Source organism: Scatophagus argus, chromosome 11, assembly GCF_020382885.2.
Source record: "Scatophagus argus isolate fScaArg1 chromosome 11, fScaArg1.pri, whole genome shotgun sequence".
NCBI lineage: Eukaryota > Metazoa > Chordata > Actinopteri > Scatophagidae > Scatophagus > Scatophagus argus.
Window position 1 is genome coordinate 3,207,947 of NC_058503.1, and position 11,859 is coordinate 3,219,805.

The window sequence follows — 11,859 nt, forward strand, 5'->3', positions numbered from 1 at the left end:
GCTGCATAAAGCATACAGCAGTCTCATAATTTCCTAATTCATAGAAGACGTGGAAAAACAGGAGCAGGTAGATGGTAGCAGATAACAGAGAAAAAATTAACGCTATTTCTTTTGAAATAACGTTAAATAACTGCCTTTGTTTGGATGCTTGCTGTAACAAATGATCAGACTTATTCTCAGTTGTTGCAATAAGTTTTACTTTTACAAGAGAAAGGCTTGTTAAGGACTTATCGACCTGCTCTGCGAATGTTTCTCAGATCCGCCTCTCAAATCCAATGCAGAGTGGGACAGAGTCACTAATGTTACAATGTTCTGTGATATAGAAGCACATTGGACACATGCTGAATGTTCCAGTCCTGAACGAGGCCAGTATCTCATGTAATCTAACCCATAAAATAATTAGGTTAGCACTGGTGGAAAGTCACATTTCATGGGAGCAGTCACACTGAACTTCACATATGGCTCTTCAGACAGACAGGCTGTACTCCGTAAAGATCCATGACATCTCCTCCTCCCCCATCACCCTCAGCACCAGCTCCCCCCAGGGCCTCCTGCATCATGAAGGACCCCACCCACCCCTCACACAAACTGTTTGCCCCTCTCCCCTCAAACTGGAGACTGTGGAGGATTAAGAGCAGGACCACCACACTGAGGAACAGCATCTTCCCAGAAGCTGTGAGACTGTTGAACTCTGGAGGACCTCTGTAGCCCCTGGTGCTACCCCATCCCCACATCACCCTCCCTCTCCCTTCCCCGACAGCCACCCACAGAACATTGCACAGTGCAGCCATCTTGCACAGAACTTTGCACTACTTGTTTCATTTGCACGATACCGCTGTAAATATTGTTGTCATCCCTGATGCCTGATCCCTGAGTACAACATTTGACTATGAGCTGGTGATTTCAACTTACAGATGCAGGAAAATGTGCACATTTGACCAAGGGAAAAACACTGCTGTGCATATAAACTGTTGTAAGGCCTCCTTAATGCGTTGTATTAAGAGGATATTGAGCTGGGGAACCTGGGAACACAGAACCTTGGGACATGAATTAGTTCCCATCAAGAGGGTTGTGCTACACAGAACCTGTTACCATGCATGTTAATGTCAGCTCTAATCTTTGCTAAGATGAGCTGATATAGAGCAGACTATAGAGCTCTAGGAGACAGCTACATCTGTGTTTATAGAGGTTACTATACATAATTATCCATACCAATCATGGTAAATTGGGCAGAAAATATATAAGACCAGACACAAGTTGTGATAAGTGAACTTCTGTCAGTTTGAGGTTATGAAATGATAGAAGTGTAGTAATGACTCCATGTTGGTAACAGCGTCACAGCTGGTACTTGCGTTAAATTACCCCTGATGGATTTACATGTATCCCATTCACCAACTGTTGCCCTCCATGTATTTGAATTTCTCCTTCCTTTGTTCCCAGGATGCTACCATGCAGAAATGAGATGAATCACAGCCGCTGCTTATTCATTGGATTCAGTAGTTTCTGTTTCGACTTCAGGACCACCTACACACAAACTTCTGGGAGCACAGGTACTGTTTTTAGTATGAAGAAAAGTTGGAGACAAAGTTTATTTCCACCAAACTTCTGAGTTAATGAGCTGTGGTGGATGGGATTCTCTTTTAAGCACACTTTTAACTTTCTTTAAGACAGCTGCTTGACTGAGTTTGCAAACTGAAATATTACAGAATCCAATGTAAAGATGTGTGTAATGAAAGCAATTCTTCTGTATTTTCACAGAACCTCTCCATGAACAGCAGCACCATTTCACCACGACTATTTCAGGTATTCAGTGTCCGTGTATTGACAGCCAGCAGATACTGAGCCGGCAGGGATGAGGGTGACAGTAATTACACTACACTAATAACACACCACCGCAAGTGCAAGTAATTCAGGTTCATTTAGGCCTCTGAAACAACGAATAGTGGACACAGACAGGGAGAAAAGCACAGGAACAGGAAGAATTAAAAAAAACAAAAAAGCCTCTCTACACACTGATGCAGGTGAGTACGGCCAAGTGACAGGGAGGGTGAGACTTCAGTGCTTCTCAACAGAGTCGTCGTCGAGTTGACGTCCACTGATGAAATGCTTCCCGTGGAGGCTCCATACTCAGGGTAGAAATACACGGAATTCTGCAAAGCCGCTGTGAATCTCTGACAACTCCCACACTTGGCTGCCTGTAGGCAGATCCATCAAGCTGCCAATCCAAAAGCAGTTCACTGCTACTTCCACTGTTGTTCCTCCAGCTCACAGTGAAAACAAACTAATGCAAGTACACTACTACACTACATCTGAGTTATTTAAGGAGTAAAATACTAAGCAGAAAATTACATTTACTTAAAAAATCTGTTTTTGAATTGGTCCTGGACGATATGGACACAAATTTTCCATATTTAACTAGTGCTGACTGTCTCAAAATAAATGGACAATTCGTGCCCATGAACACAATGCTTATGTTCCATCACCAATTGACACATCACTATTTTGCTGAAATACTGCATTGTTTATTCTCAGTTCCCAGCTTATACCCCTAATGCCTGCCACAGTTATGAAGAATATGCACTGTCAGAGCCAGGCAGTTTTAATGAGGTGGCCAGGATGGCACAAGTGGTCATGTTGGGGTGGCACAGAAATCAGTAATTATAGAAGTCATTATATGTGTCAGGATTCAGAGTTTCTTTAATTTGTTTCCTGTTTTATTTGTGTAGATTCTCTCCTCTTGCATTCTTATTTCCTGTCTTTTTCCTCCTTTTTGATTGTTTGCCTCACCCTGATTGTTTTCACCTGTGTATAGTCCCCTTTATCTACATTTAACTGCTCTCTCCTCCTTGTTTGTGAGTTCATCTGTGTTTCCTGTACTTGCTTTGCTCCCTTCTGTGGATTCTGTGTTCCTTGTGTTTGCTGTTTTGGATATTTTCCTTGTTGGACTGCTGTTACTTGGACTGCAAGCCACCTTTTGTTTGCATCTGTTTTCCTTTGGAGTCTCTTAGTTCGCCTAATCCTCGTATTGGATCCTGCATGTTGGGTCCTCTGTTTTGTAACCCTTAACAATATGAATATAAAAATATATCTAGCAGTAAAATAAGGGGCTGCTTTATGCACTACAACACATAACTCTACGTTATTAGAAATTGTGTCAATGTGAATGAGGGAATGTACAGAGATGAGAGGAGAGGATTATTTGGCATGATGGTGATATTTGGAAAGCTGCAGGAGATGGCACACCCAACAAAGACGAGTGGAGACGCACAGGTGAGAGGAATGTAGTGAGGGAATAAGAGGAGCCATTCGGCTGAGGAAAACACTGGGATCAGGTGTGCAGTAAGAGCAGGTGCTGGTAAGAAGCGGAGTGAGGGAAGGAGACCACACCTACACAGACAGACAGAAGAGTGCTGGGAAACCAAGGAAAACAAAATGAAAACCACTAAAGGCACAAATGTGACCATCACTATACAGTGATATAATAATTCAGTGTGTCTGACATTTTTTTTCTTATTCCCTTAGATCAGGCATGTCAAACCGGTCCACAGGAGGGCCGGTGTGGCTGCAGGTTTTCTTTCCAACCAAGTAGCAGCACACCAGACTTGACTCATTTAATCAACTGATCAACGTCTTCAGACAGTTGATTGGTCAAATGGTGTGCTCTTGGTTAGTTGACACAAAAACCTGCAGCCACATCGGCCCTCCTGTGGACTGGTTTGACATATGTGCCTTAGATAAAGAAACAAAGAAGCTTACACTATAGCTGTATGTATGTATGTATGTTCTGAGAGTCTTTCTCTTCATTTTGGTTTCTCTCACATTACACATCCATGCAAAAGATAGAAGATATCAACCCCCGCTCTAATTAGAAGAAACCCTAGCAAATTTATGTGCATGTTTACATGCTAACATGTTTGGTAAACTGCCTGCCCAACTTGTTAAGCCATGACAGATGTCTCTGTCTTAAAAACCAAAGCCAAATATGATTTATTTCAGTGCAGTTAATCTAATCAAGTTACCATAGTGATGGGTTAAATGTTGCTGCACATAAATGTTTCCAGACGTTTATGCAAACTTTAATGCTACTGATGTGTATATTTATCAATTCAATCAATCAATTTTTATTTATATAAAGCACCTTATACAGTCAAAATTGTCTCTAGATGCTTCACAGAGACCCAGAGCCTGAACCCCCGAGCAAGCAGACAGTGGCAAGGAAAAACTCCCTTTTAACAGGAAGAAACCTTGAGCAGGACCCGACTCACAAGGGAGAACCATCCTGCTGATAGTCGGCTGGGGGAAGGGGGAGAAAAAAGAGGTAGACAGGACAGAGAGGATGAAAGAGAGAGAGAGAGAGAGAGAGAGAGAGAGAGAGAGAAAGAAATATACATGCAATAAACATCATACATTACAAAGGACGAACATGACAGGTTGTTATAATTGGAATTCTGAAGACTATGTATTGTATGTATTTGTTTTTTAGCTGATATGTTGTTCAAGTTAGTTATAATAGCACTACATAGAAGAACGACATGGGAAGATGCTGACAGTTATAACAGTTATGTTATGTTCTTCGGGGTCACAAAGAGCTTATAATGAAATGATGATTATAAGCATCTTTAGCATATCAACCACAGGTTATGAATAATGACTCACAGGTAGAGACAGGATGAAAATGAGGCATTTTTGCATGGTGATGATTTTGGGATTATTAGCACAGTGCAAGATCACAGTCACACACTTTTAATGGACAGGGGAGGACAGAATCAAAGCAGATTTAACATTAATCAGGGAAAATATTTGTGCTTGTTACTGTAGGAGTTACCATGGTTACCAAGTATTTTTACATAACTATTTAGGCCACAGCTTACACAGATCAGTGATACAAGCGCTTCATGAACAGTTCATGATCAGCCCTGGATTTAATATTGTAATATTTGAAATCATCCTAAAATCATATCCATTCATCCATTTTCTATACCGCTTATCCCTCAGGGTCACGGGGGGGCTGGAGCCTATCCCAGCTGACGAGAGGCAGGATTCACCCTGGACTGGACGCCAGTCAATCGCAGGGCTGACACACAAAGACAGACAATCACACACGCACACTCAGACTCATGTACAGACAATGTAGAGTATCCGATTAACTTAATGTGCATGTTTTTGGGATCGTGGGAGGAAGCCGGAGTACCCGGAGAAAACCCACGCAGGCACAGGGAGAACATAGAAACTCTGCAAAGAAAGGACCAGAGCTGGACTCAAACCCAGAACCTTCTTGCTGTGACGTGACAGTGCTAACCACCACAAACAAACCGGTTCACAGTCCACAGGTAGGTTCTCCTTTTCAAACTGTCTCAGTTCAGTTGTTTGGACTGTACCAGTGTTGGATTGACAGCTTTCACACCAGGTCAAACAAACTGCAGGCAAATGTGCCAAGGTCAGATTTAACTGAACCAAACAGGTTATGTGTGAAAGCACTTTACCTTAGGTTTTTGTAGGACACATTAAAAAGTTATACAACGTGTAATAAAAGTATAATAAAAGGGACTAAATAGATACAGTCACAGATAAAATAGTTACTGTGAAAAAGCAATTTTCCTTCTGATATTATTAGCATCAGGTTAATAATTCTTACTAGTTAAAAACTTTCTTTTGATCATCATAAAGTCCAGCTAATTGTTGTCTGCACACATAGCTTCGGGTGTGTAATATCTCAGGGCTGGCCGGAATAACTTGGTTGTTCCATGGTTTGGCGCATTTGAAGCAATAGAGAAGCATGGAAGGGGACCTGGTCTTTCTGCAACCACTGGTGTATTTAACACACTCGCAAAAAATTCATTTATTCCCAATAACATAACATAAATAAGATGCAGTAGCTTTAGTGATGAGGTGCAACATATGTATGTATTGATGATTTTAGCATAAGGGCTAGCACAATTTAGATTTTTTTTTCTTTTTTTAATTGCACTCACTCACATTTTTAGCATGGGTGGAGTTGGACTAGGTGGATATCTGAACTGCTATGACCAAGAATGCTGTAAGAAGGTCCAGCTTGATCCATTTTCCTCTCTCACATCTGCCTATTGGTTATTGTGTGTCTTTGCTAACTTTTCTGCTCAGCCATATTTTAGGCCTTCACTGTGTGGATTTTTCCAACGGAGGCTCCATACTCGGGACACCTCCACTCTTATTACAAAAAAACACCATCTGTGCCAGAATTGGTGATGCTGTCAGGCAAGTGAGTGTGAGGCAGCAGGAGGAGGGCCCTGCAGATAGTCAAAGCAGACAGGGGCAATCAATGATTTAATGACCAGTTGGAGATATAAATAGGTATGTGCACGGGTATTCCGACAGGTACAGACAACATGGCAACAAAGAAACTACAACTGTCTGACAACTGACTGGGGAAAGGGGCTAGTCTGTGTGCTGTGTGGCTCATGAGGAAATGAGGTGCACATGGGGAGACTCTCAGGAAACTGCATAAGTAGGTCTAAGTACACACTCTCCATGGCTACAGGACATTCCTGCTGCATGATACACTCTTGCAACAGTTAGGAAAAGGGTCAACTTCAGAGCAGGAGAGGGAAGTGGGAGCAGGTGTGTAGATGGGGCGGTCAGATGATGGCGAAAGGAGGGAAAGTCCACACCCATCCTGTAGATGGCAGTTGTCTCAAGAAGTGTGAATGTGACAGTGACAGCACCAAATATTGATCATTTATATTTTATATTGAAAGTTTTATGATTTTTTTCATTAGCATTACTGTGAACAACATTATATGAACTGACGGTTGGCTGCAAAGAATCCAAAGTGGAAACAGTTTCCCATATATGGTGTCTGTGCCAGACATGTTCAGGAACAGACAAAAGTAAATGTCATCTGACTGTACACAGACTGGAACTGTATTCAAAATCTGATGCAAACATGTAGGTTGTACTACATACAATCACACAAAATGGCTATTTTTTTCAACATTGTTAGTTACTAACAGTCAAATATGACTAATAATTGTTAGTAACTAACAATTAGTGTCAGCCAGGGACAAAAGGAAAGAAGAAAGGAAATTAAAATCCAGACTTTACTTATTCTCTATCACAACGTGTATACTTTTTCAGGTAACAGTGGGGGAATTATAAAAAAAAAAATCACTCACTACTTTCATTGCATAAAAGCCTTTCACATGCCCTCGGAGTCTGTTTCTCCAAAAAATTAGGAAATTAAAGCAATAATCTCCTCTTCTTGTGCCACAATCAGAGTGGGCTGCACTTTGAAATGAGTCACAAAATGGAGCTCCAACAACTGCATGCACAACATGCATGTGCAGCACTGAACTGGAACACTGTAAATGCTAGAGATGACCGATACATCTGCTGATCGTATTTACAGTATAATCAGTGAATGCTGTTAACGGTTCTGACTCTCTAACCTGCTCTCATTCACTCAACCCCTCATCAACTCCATCACCATAATGATAGTGATTACAAGTGCAGAGTGCACACCAGTGATAATTAGCATAATGTCAAAGCAAAATGCTAATGGTTCTATTGTGTGTGTGTGTGTGTGTGTGTGTGCATGCCCTACCCCTGTCACAAGTCTGCATGTCTCCTTGGCTGGCCAAAGGAAAAAAAAAATCCAATTAACCAACAGCTTGCTCTCAAGTGGAAGTGAGAGGTCGTGAAACTCAGACAAAAGCACAGGCACAGAACAGACTGGAATAACAATACACGTCACTGAAAAGAACTGTGTGAGCTACAACACATTTCTTTAACATGTAACACCGTTCTACCCGCTTTTCAAATGCTGGATTTTACTGGATTGTATACATTCTGTATTTGCTATTTTTCAATTAATTATTACTATTTAGTTGTTTAATTGTTCTGTTTTCACCAGTATTTCAGCTTATTTGTTCTATTATTATCAAGTTTACATTAATATTCTATTCCTGTTTATCCTACATCTTTTTTGTGAAGCATTTTGAGCTGCCCATGTGAAAGTGTTATACAAATAAGATCAAGAATCAATTCAAGTTGTCACGCCCTGGGGTTCTGTCACTTGGTTTTTGAGTCCATGTGTCATGTCTCATGTGTGTCTTGTGTTTCCATGTATTATGTTCAAGGTTTTTGTCATGTCCTGTTTTATTTTGAAAGCGTCACTTCCCCTGTGTGTCTCTGTTTCATGTAGCTTTGCTTTTGTTCAGCCTGATTGCTTTCTCCTCCCTTGATGTGTTTCACCTGTGTCTCATTGTCTTGTCTATTTAGTCCTTGTCTTCCCAGTCACCTGTGTCATAGCGTTACATTGTCTTCTGGTTACATGTCATTGTCTTGCTATGCCATGCCATGCCAGGCCAGGAGTTTTTGCCAGTTTTTTTTTCCCTTAGATACCTAGTCACAGTAAGTGTGAGTTTTGTTTAGTTTTTTAGATTTTTGAAAATAAAGACCATTGCTCAGGCCTCTGCATCGGGGTTCAACTTTCCCTGCGTCAGCGACGACGCCCGATTGTGACACTAGTTGAGAACCTGTTCCAAATTGTCACATCCATTTGAATCATATGCATGATATCAACAGTTGTACATCGCAAAGAACAACAACATCAAACTCCTGCATCTCACAGAGTGCTCTGAGTACACACTATTTTCCTATAATTTCCTATAATTGGTTTGGTAGGTTATGGGAGATGTTTGTCAAAATGTCAGATGGCATAGTATGTGAAGAGGGACAAAGTAAACATTAACAGCAAATCATACTGGATCAAACACAGGCTTTTCATCCAGTAGCCCAGGATTCAAGTAACATGTAAAACATTGTTGACTTTGGAAAAACTGTGACCGTAGGCTGTGTGTCTTAAAAGTGATGTGCTAGTTATGTACCATCCCATAAGGTCACATCGCTGAAAACCTGTACACCCTTCAACTAGCTAATGAACTCACCTCATTAGTTGACATTTAAGATGTCCTCTAGGGCTTATGGGAAATGGTGTTCATTAAAAGTTGCTAAAACAAGTTGAAATACTGAATAAACAGACATTTTAAATCCTTTTTTTTTTTTTTTTTTTAATTGCAGTCCTTAAAACACAAGGAGTGAACCATGCACCATACTGTTGAGTACAGCTCAGTTCCAAGGTCAGACTAATTCATTACTAACAAGAGGTTGTCTTACTTTTGTTACAGACTCTTAAAGTTTCATTTTAACTTCAGCTCTCTTGGGCTGTGCCCATAATCAGTTACTATAGTGACTACATAGCACACACGCAGTATATCAGAATCAGAAATACTTTATTGATCCCTGGAGGAAACTGGGTTGTTACAGTTGCTCCAAGCAAGGTTAGAAGTATAAAGGCCAAAGAATAATAATAAAAATAGAAATAAGAATATATCCAGAATATAAAAATAAATACAAAGGTATGTATGTGGTGAATTTACAATAATAGTGCAAAAAAGAAAAAAAAAACAACATATATATATATATATATAAATATATTTGAGTGTCCTAATTGATGAGTGTGAAAATGTATCCACTGTGCAGTGCCCTCAAAACCAACACAAAATAACAGAAGAAGTAGTGTCCATGACACGTAACCCAACCTTCTGCTAACAATCTCACAGTGTAATATGCTTCATTTTACAGATGAAAAAAATTGCAGTTGAGCACTCAGCCGTTAGAGATGAAAGTGTTTGAAACCTCAATTTACGCCTCATTACTACTACTCAGTGAGTGCCCATTACTGTATATGGGGTGAAGTAAATGAGCGAGCAAGGGTTTTTTCCGTACACAGCCTATAGACCTGTCATTCTGTCATTTCCAGTCTAACAGATGGCTAACTGATGGCAGAAGACACTTGATCCACAACAAAGCCCTCTCAATCTGAGCAGTTTTTTTACGGCATATATTTTGACTTGTCACAGAAGGAAAAGCACACTCATTCCTAATGACATTAACGATGGCTTTGTTCTGTTCAAGTGTCTCAGTAAGCCATGTGACAGCAAGCCAGCAAGATTACTAGAAACAAAGCCAGGATCGTAAAAACTGAAACAGCTGAATGGAATTAAGCCATCACTTGTTTTGTTATTTACACCTGTGATTGTCACAGTGTCTGTCACAAAAAAGGTCTGTTGTTCGCATGTGGCAGTTTGTCAAATAATGCATAAATCAACGAAAAACTAAACGCAAATAATAATTGTGAACTCAGCTTGGTTTTACACTTGAATAATAATATGTTATGTAACATCATTCATATTAAGTGAAAAACCTTATGATTTTAGCATCTGTTTTTGTTATGTAATACCATATGTATTTAGCATACAGAATATATTCTGGATCAACGTTAATAGAATAATTTGATTATTCAGGGTATTGCCATTCAGTTATTTATTTATTGCTTTAGTTTCTTGCTTGCTTTTGTTTGCAAGCACTGCTTCTTTAGAGTTTAACTTACTGGTTTAGGATGGCTCACACATGAATGTCCAGACTCAGGCTCTCTGAGAACCCCTGGCTAAGACTATAATTGTTTTGTTATGTGACTCAGATGTTGTACACCTCTGTAATATAATTAATTATTTCTCCATTTAGAGGCGCATGGAGGACAACTAATTTTCTAGCACAGAGGGCAGCCTATATGGCACTGCATCACATTATCACCGCTGGAAGGGCAGCCATCAGTGCACTGCATCATGCAACGTTAGAAGGCACTTCTGTTTGATTGATATTCTACAACACCACAGATTCACTATGTCATAGAGCTTTTGGAACTTCACACAAATGACTAACGGGGTTAAATGAGGAAGTGAAGACATTTTAAATCCAAAAGGTCAAAGGTCAGCTTCACTGTGACATCACAACACGTTATGTTCTGGCCATTGTTCAACATTATAACTCAGGAGCAGAAGGGATTGAAGATTGCATAGCCAGTGCAACTGGCAATTAAGAGGGTGAATAGTGATCACAAAAAAGCATTAACAAAGGTTCAGACCGCATGCCAGCAGCCACAAAGCTCCTCCACCCAAGTCACACTCTGAGCATTTTGTAAAGCGTTGGTTATCTTTGTTTTCCATCAAACAGACAGACACTGTAGGAGTCCTTTGAGCAGGTAAAAAAAAAAGCCATTGTTCAGTTGTTAATGGTTTGCAGGCTTTCAGGCTTCGGTAAGAAATGAACTAGTTCATTTTTTTTTAATTCACAACGGTGAACTCTGAACATGTGTGCCCTTTTCCAAAGAGTTTACAAGGACAACTTTTCAGATGGTTTTATGTGACAAATCATCCTGCCCATCAGGTTGGCACTTTGCTACTTTAAAACATGAAGGACAAAAAGTATTTATTTAAAAGAAGAGAAGAATGCTTGTGGGGGAAAAACGCTTGTGTGGAAGACAAAGGGATGAAGGGTTGGGTAAGGCTGGCAGGAAGCAGGGTCGCAGCTGCTTAAAACAAGGCTCAACTGAGGAAAGCGGAACTCATATGAAATGCGAACATCCTTCTCTTCTAACTAGATTTTCCAGAACATTTTGATGGTGACTAACAGAATAAAATGCACATCAAGTGCAATGGCACAGATTAAAGATCTAAGACTGGTTGAACAAACAGAAGGTATGATTAGAAATACATAAAGGTGCATGTGTGACTGATGCTGTGCACTCAGTCACTTTGTAACAACACTTGTTTGCTTCATTGTGAGAGTTAGATGAGAAGATCAATGCCACTCTTTTTTGTCTTTGTTCTAACCTCAATAATCGTCTAATGCTTGTAGTATTGATCTTCTTGTCTCACTCTCACTTCAGATGGAAGGGAAGCATATTTTCTCCAATCACAATATCACAATGTAGATGGATTGTTTGAATCCAAATTTATTTATTGTGTTTAGTGGCTAAAG